At 41.8% G+C, this 8,079-nt stretch overlaps 1 pseudogene; it reads right to left on the bottom strand.

Annotated features, from left to right (window-relative positions):
* Window positions 1–6,968: 6,968 nt before the first annotated feature.
* LOC126950134 (akirin-1-like) lies at window positions 6,969–7,661 on the bottom strand (annotated as a pseudogene).
* Between the last annotated feature and the right edge of the window lie 418 nt (window positions 7,662–8,079).

Raw genomic sequence — 8,079 nt, 5'->3', positions numbered from 1 at the left:
ATCAGAAAAGAAGATATTTATAACCTCAGGAGGTATCTGGCAGGTAGAGTAGATCATACTAATGGAGAAGCTAGAAGAAGAATCAGATATCATCAGTGATGAAGCCCCTAACTCTTTGAATCCAGAGTCAGCCAAGGAAATGGGGTTAAATTACCACTTGTGAAATATTTACGGTATTTCAGACATTGTATAAGGCACTTACCAAAACAAAAAATGGCTGGCTAGGTCCCATGAATCTAGGTAGTTTGAGTCTTGAGAATCAGAGAAAATAATACTAATAAACAGGATATTTATATTACTCTATATTTCTATACTTATGTACTTTATTATAAGAATTCAAATAATAACATGAGAGTGTGTGTTAGTTACTACTTATAATCAAATTAACAAGTTTTGAACTATACTCATTCCTTCCTCCATTCTTTTTACAATAGAGGTCATCATTCAATGTGTATTCTAGGTCTTGGCTACTCCTGTCTACTTGAGGCCTTGGTCCATCAATTATTCTCTTTCTGTTGTGTCTTCAACCTATCGCTCTTTACTGGTTTCTTGCCATTAGCATTCTCATTTGTTTAAAGTGTCTTCTTCATGCATATCCTCCTTCTAGCTTCTGCTCAAATTCTCCTTTCCCCTAAAGAGAATTTTTGAGAAAATTGTCTATGCTTGCTTATCACCAGTTCCTCACCTCCAGGTGACCCTCAACTGTATATTAGACTTTTACCCCCAATACTGCTGTGAAACTCCTCTTGATAAACTTACCAACATCATTCCTATTGTGAGAGATATCTTAGTTGTTAATGTTTCAACAGCATTTGAAGCTGTTGACCATTGTTTCCTTTTTGAAACAATCTTTTCTCTTGGCTTCTGTGATACCATGCCTGTTTCGTTGTCCTCTGCATGCTTCTGTCTTTGCTTAAATATTGCCACTCCAAGGAATTCTAAGGCTCTTATCAATGTAGTCTAGTCTCCACATTCTTTTTGGATGATCTCATCTAAACCCATGGTTTTATATACCTGTGGCTTTACTTTCTATATATTGGTTACTTCTAGCTGTGAGGTCACTCCTAAGCTTGAAGCCTATATATTTAATTCCCTATCTGATATCTCTTTGAGTGTTTTGTAGGTACCCAGCTCAAACTAGGCATGTCCAAACTGACTGATGATCCAAATGAGCAAAGCCAGAAATCTAAATGTTTGCTTTGAATTTTCTCTCTACTTCTTACACATCCACTCATTTACCAGGATGTGCTAAATCTTCTTCCTCATTATATCTCAATATCATTCATTTCACTCTGCTTCTACCACCACTTCGCTAATCCAAGCCATTATTACCTCCTTACTATTATTGCAGCATAGATTAATGGGTTCAGACTTTTCCTGCTCTAAACTCAGTCTTCACTGTGCAACCATTGTGATCTGGGAGACAAATATGCTAACTTCTCTGCCTAAACTACTTTAATACTTCCATTGATCTTAGGATGGTCTGGAATGGCTTGTTTGTCGTTCTTACTAGGAGGGCAAGAACTCTGTTTTGTGTACTGTTATTACCCCCATATTGGCTCAATATTAATTCTTTTAAAATGAATCATGGGAAAATATTATGAAGGCAAGTGCCCTATGTGTTAATCAAGCTAGGTTATACTGCAGTAGCAGAAAATTTCAAAACTTCAGTGGCTTACCATCACAAAAGCTTATTGCTTGCTCATGTAACATGTACAGTTTGCTAGGATTCTCTCCTTTTCACTGTTACCTAAGAACTTACCTGTTGGAGGCACCAAGTGACATGTGTTTTCACAGTCACTGCAGGTGACTGCCAGGTACATAGAACATGGCAAATCTTGCACTGGCCATTAAAGTGACATACTTGCATTCATAATTCATTGACAAAGCAAGCCACATGTCATGCCTATTCAAAGTGGATAATCAAACCATATATCTGGAAGGAGAGGGAAACATAAACATTTGTATATAACCCAATGATATCATACCCTCTTAGTTGAGACTCTTGCTTGCAGGGGACATAAAACCAGCTCTATCTAGCTAAGGGATGATGAGAAAAATATCCCTTCAAATTTAAAAAGGGAATAAAAGACCAGTGTGGTGGCTCATGCCTATAATTCCAGCACTTTGGGAGGCTAAGTGGGAGGATTGCTTAAGGCCAGGAATTTGAGACCAGCCTAGGCAACATAGCACAACCCCGTTTTGTTTTTGTTTTTGAGACGGAGTCTCACGCTGTCACCCAGGCTGGAGTGCAGTGGTGCGATCTCGGCTCACTGCAACTTCCACCTCCTGGGTGCAAACAATTCTCCTGCCTCAACCTCCTGAGTAGCTGGGACCACAGGCGCACGCCACTATGCCCAGGTCATTTTCGTATTTTTAGTGGAGGTGGAGTGTCATCATGTTGGCCAGGCTGATATCGAACTCCTGACCTCAAGTGATCCGCCCACCTTGGCCTCCTAAAGTGATGGGATAACAGGTGTGAGCCACAGTGCCTGGCCTCATTTATTAAAAAAAAAAAAAAATAGCCAAGCAGGACGACCTGCAGCTGTACTCCCAGCTACTCAGGAGGTTGAGGCATGAGAGACTGGTTGAGCTTAGGAGTTGAAGGTTACAGTGAGCTATGACTGCACCACTGCACTCCAGCCTGGGCAACGGAGCAAGACACTGTCTGTTAATCAAAAGGGGTTGGGGAGGGGAATCATAAGACAGCAGATCATACAACTGAAAAAAATTCAACAACTGAAAATGCGGGAGTATATCTGGGCCTCAGTGATAACTGGAACTAGGACTCTTCCTCCAAATCTTGTCTCTGTTTCTGTAGGTTTGCTTCAGTCTCCTCCATTTCAGAATGACTGACTGTCCATATGGTCACTGATATCTCCCAATCCTCATACCTCATGGCTGCCACCACACCAGAGAGGGCTAGATGTCTTTTGATTTTGTTTTTCCAGTTTCCTTAGTAAATCCTGGGTTGGGGCTCTGAATGGTTTGGTGGGAGTCATGTGTCCACTCTTAGACTAGTGATCTATGAGCCAGGAGACAGAGTCATGGGGCACAACCATGATGCCTGCCACCCACCCCTCAAAGGGCAGGTGATGGTTAATTTTATGCATCAACTTGACTGGGCTGTGGTAACCAGCTATTTAATCAAACTCTAAGTATGGACGTGAAGGCATTTTGTATATGTGGTTAACACCTGCAATCAGTTCACTTTAAGTGAAGGAGAATACCCACAATAGTGTAGGTCGACCTCATCCAATCAGTTGAAGGCCTCATAAGCAAAAACGGAGGTTTCCCGGAGAAGAAGAAACTCTGCTTCAAGATTGCAGTGTCAGCTCCTGCAGAGCCTCCAACCTGCCCTGTGGATCTATGGATTTTGAATTTGCCAGTCTCCACAATTATGTGAATCAATTCATTAAAATAAATCTAGATAGCTATAGCTATAGCTATATCTATGTATCTGTGTCTGGAGAGCTCTGACTGATACAGGGACAATTCCAGGATATGACAGAATCATTGTAATGCGAGCCAGGTGGCTACCCCAACAGAATATCGGTGACAGGAACAGAGATGATACACAGAGGAATGGGAAAGAAGAAAAGGGAGGTGGGAATAAGAAAAAGTACATGTGGTAAATAATACTAGAATGTAGCTACGCATTGACTCACAAGGGACTAACTAAGTTACCTAACTTTGTCCTAATGCATCATGAGTATTCACAAAACCATGATGAATATATTGAAATTGCCATCCCTTTCTAATTCAGATTATTCCTTCATTTTGAATTACTCTGTCAGCAGATGGCATGTTTTCTATAATTCATGTCTTACCATGTTTTATTTTTCTTATTTAACATTCTACAACTGGTGGTTTTATTTTCTAAATATGTCACCTATTGCTGCTATAGCAGATTAACACAAATTTAGTAGTTTAAAACAACAACAACAAAAGTTTTATTTTACAGCTCTAGAGGCTGAAGTCTAAAATGGATTGGCATGACAGTGTTCCTTCTGAAGGCTCTAGGGCAGGGGTCCCCAACCCCCTGGGCCATGAACCTGTACAAGTCTATGGCCTGTTAGGAACCAGGTGGTACAGCAGGAAGTGAGCAGTGGGCTAGCCAGGATTACCACCTGAGCTCCACCTTCCATCAGTTTAGCAGTGGCATTAGATTTTCATAGGAGCAAAACCCTATCGTGAACTGGGCATGTGAGGGATCTAAGTTGTGCACTCCTTGTGAGAATGTAACTAATTAATGCCTGATGATCTAAGGCGGAACAGTTTCATCCCAAAACTATCCCCGCTAGCCACCCGTCCATGGAAAAATTGTCTTCTACAAAACCAGTTCCTGATGCCAAAAAGGTTGGGGACCACTGCTCTAGGGGAGAATATTATTCTTTGCTTCTTCCAGCTTCTAGAGGCTGCTCAGTCCTTGACTTGTGGCCCTCTTCCATCTCCAAGGCCAGCAGTCTCATCACTCCGTCTTCTGCTTCCATCATCGTATCTCCTTTCCAACTTCGACTGTCCTGTCTGCCTCATAGAAGGTCTCTTGTGATTACGTTGAGTTTACCAAATGATCCGGGAGAATTTCCCCATCTCAAAATCCTTAACTTAATCACATGTGCCAAATCCTTTTGCCTTTAAAGTAATATATTCACAAGTTCTGGGGTTTAGGACATAAACGTCTTTAGGTGAGGGTATTCATTGTTCAGCATTGATGCACATAAATTAAAAAATCAAATAATATTGAAAAATCCCTCTCTCCAAGGCAAGTATTTTTGGCTTTTGTATCTGTTTCTTCTAGTATTTATCTTCATACTTCTCAATAATAGGCTTACATGGTCATTTCTTATTTTACCAGTTTTATTTTATTTTTGAGACAGGGTTGGTCTCTGTTGCCCAGGATGGAGTATAGTGGTGCCATCTTGGCTCACTGCAACCTCCACCTCCCGGACTCAAGCAATCCTCCCATCTTAGCCTCCCAAGTACCTGGAACTGCCGGTACACACCACCACATCTGGGTAATTTTTTGTACTTTTTGTAGAGACGAAGTTTAGCCATGTTGCCCAGGCTGGTCTCAAACTCCTGGGTTCAAGCAATCCACCTACCTTGAACTCCCACAGCACTGGGACTGCAGGGATGCACTGTGACACCCAGCCTATTTTATCAATTTTAGAAGTTATCTGTTGACTTCCTGTTTTTCTAAGAAGGCAAGGTAAACAAATAACTTAAGTAATTTATTTGTTTGCAGTGAAGCTTGTTAATACCATATAATGAAAACGTACAAAGACCCATGTTGCAATTATTGGGTAGATTTAAGTTAAAGACATTCATTAATAAGGGATCTTTGAATGCGAATATTCCAGGACTATTTCTAAGCCATTTGATCAGAACATCTGTCTTTGACTATTACCTTATGTGGGAAGGTATTGACATACATTTGAATTAAGCTCAGAATTTTTCAACATAAGCCCTCATTTAAAAAAAAAAAAAACAACTGTGTTCTATATTCAAATAAATTAATATGAATAGGACTTTCCAGAAACAATAATAAAGAAAACAAGGTATCTTGTAAAATGTGGTCCTGAACAAATCACAGTAAAAAAATAAATGTACACTTAACTCCCAACTCCTCACAAAAGAGGCTACTTTCTGTTCCTCAGCCATGGAAACAAGGCGCAGAATACCCTATTAGCAACCTTGGGCAGGGGGTTGCCAACACAAAAGCTCAAACACTTAAACATGGCTACCTCAAAATAATTTCGGGGAACCTGACCAAAGGATTCAAATTTTGTTTTTAATAACTGATACAAAGGTAAAGTGCTCCTGCAACTAGCAGTGCCAGTGAAGCCTGTCTCAGCCCAGCACTCACCTATGTTATGCCCCCGAGCAAACCCTGATACTCCTGCTCCAGGGGAGACCTTTTCCCTTTAGAGGTTCAGGACCCAGTGAACTCTTTGATTGTGTGAATGAGGTAAGCACCAACTCCATTTGGGAATTTTAAGGCTTGGTTAGAAATATTTTTCTAACACAGCTAGGCAGAGTCCATGTGTCAAACGCCGGTCTCCAGTTTGTTCTAATTTCTCACTATGTATTTGTATATCTAAGACAACAGACTTTGACTGTATTGCCATAACCACAGGTAATGGCCATCCTCACTTTTTCTTTTTTCTTTCTTTTTTTTTTTTTTTTTTGAGATGGGGTCTTACTCTGTCACCCAGGCTGGAGTGCAGTGGCACAATATGGGCTCACTGCAACCTCTGCCTCCCTGGTTCAAGTGATTCTCCTGCCTCAGTCTCCCAAGAAGTTGGGATTACAGGCACTTGCCACCATGTCCAGCTAATTTCTGTATTTTTAGTATAGACAGAGTTTCTCCATGTTGGCCAGGCTGGTCTCCAACTCTCCTCAAGTGATCCGCCCAGCTTGGCCTCCTCCCAAATTGCTGGGATTACAGATATGAGCCTATGTACCCAGGCTGCATCCTGATTTATGATTCCTATTTTGTGCCTGGAAACAGTCCCTGTATTTAACGATAATACCTACACATAAAACAATCCACTGTTAGAATTTATATAGTCACAAAAAATTAAAGTTTTTCTGTAGACCAAATGTTTTTAACCATAATTTTCTGCATCAGATCCACAGCCAGAATGCCCAAGATCAAAAAAATCTGCACAATACAAACAAACCATAATCTGAAATACACTTACAGACACACACTCTCACACACATTTCTCTTACAGAACTGTGCTTGGGGAAACTCCATTTGTTGAGTGCTGCTGAAGGCGTGTTTTGCTAAACTGCTGCTCCAGGTTTTTGTTTGGAAAAATCTGTCACAGTAGGGTATGGCTATTTACTGGATGAACAGAAGAGAAGGACATACTTATGGCACCAGAAAGCTTTAAGGTCTTTCAAGTCGTATAAAATGGACCTGCAGAAACGTTGGAATGTTCTCAGGATGCAAAATTGGAGCTGAAATGTGATATCAAACAGTTGCAAAAAATGTATAGCAACCATGCCTTGAGGTCAAACCTGATACCAAGATCTGCAACAAAAAGCTTCAAGACACATAGTTTGTTGGGCTTGTCCCACATGGTCGCATAATCTGATCATGTGTGAATTTCACAAACGACTCGTGTTGCTCTGCTAGTTTGGTATTGAGGATTTGCTCATACTCCTCCCAAATCTTCTCTTCATAGTTAAAGAGACGTGTACATATTGTTCCAGCTTGCCGGAGGGCCAAGGTGGGCTGGTCCATCTTCACTCAGGAGAAACCTGGAGCACTGGGTGCTGAGTGCTGAGGACTGAGGCTGGTTTTCCTAAGCACAAGCTGCCTTCTGATTAAGAACAATTTCTAAATGTGTCCACCTCTGATAATGATTCTATTATGTGTTGAAAAATGTGCTTCGGAGTTGGAAGGTGCCTCTGGCGGCCAGGCGGGGCAGGCTGCTGCAGGGTCGCGGTGGGGTCTGCATCTGAAGCGGCGGGCCTGGGGCCCGGAGCCGGGCAGGGAAGCGGGGAGTGGCGCGGCCGCTTTGGGGAACCGGGCGCAGCAGCGTCGCCTCGTGCTCAAGCTCCGTGGGCTGCTTCGGCGTCGCCCCGCTCGCCATGTGGCCGGCGACCGGAGGGAGTGCGGCCGTAGTTGCATCTCAACCTCCGGGCTCCTCAGCGGGCCTCTCAAGCCCAGTAGGCTCCAATCCGTTGATTTCCTGTTTTGATAGACAATTGGACAGACAGAGATTTGGCTCTGTTATCACTGTCCCCACAAGTTTCCCCATTCTCCCAATTCGATAACATCATTATTTTCTGATAAACGTATAACGAAGATTTGTCTCTGTTACAACCCCCCCCAACTTTCCCCATTCTCCCAGTTTGATAACATCATTACTTTCTGATAAAATAATAACCAGTGTTCCCACATGATAGTGATGTAAATATGATTCACTCCACGGCTTAATAGAGAAGTATGACTGCATTTCCTTTTAAAGATTGTTGTTTGGCTTTGGTATCTGCCTTATTGTTTCACTTATCTAATTTTCTACCCAGATGTTCCTAATGCTTTCCAAATATTTCATCACATTA

Source organism: Macaca thibetana, chromosome 3 (genome assembly GCF_024542745.1).
Source record: "Macaca thibetana thibetana isolate TM-01 chromosome 3, ASM2454274v1, whole genome shotgun sequence".
In the NCBI taxonomy this organism is placed as follows: domain Eukaryota; kingdom Metazoa; phylum Chordata; class Mammalia; order Primates; family Cercopithecidae; genus Macaca; species Macaca thibetana.
Note: the sequence above shows the minus strand (reverse complement) of the source record. Positions and strands in the feature narration are given on the sequence as shown.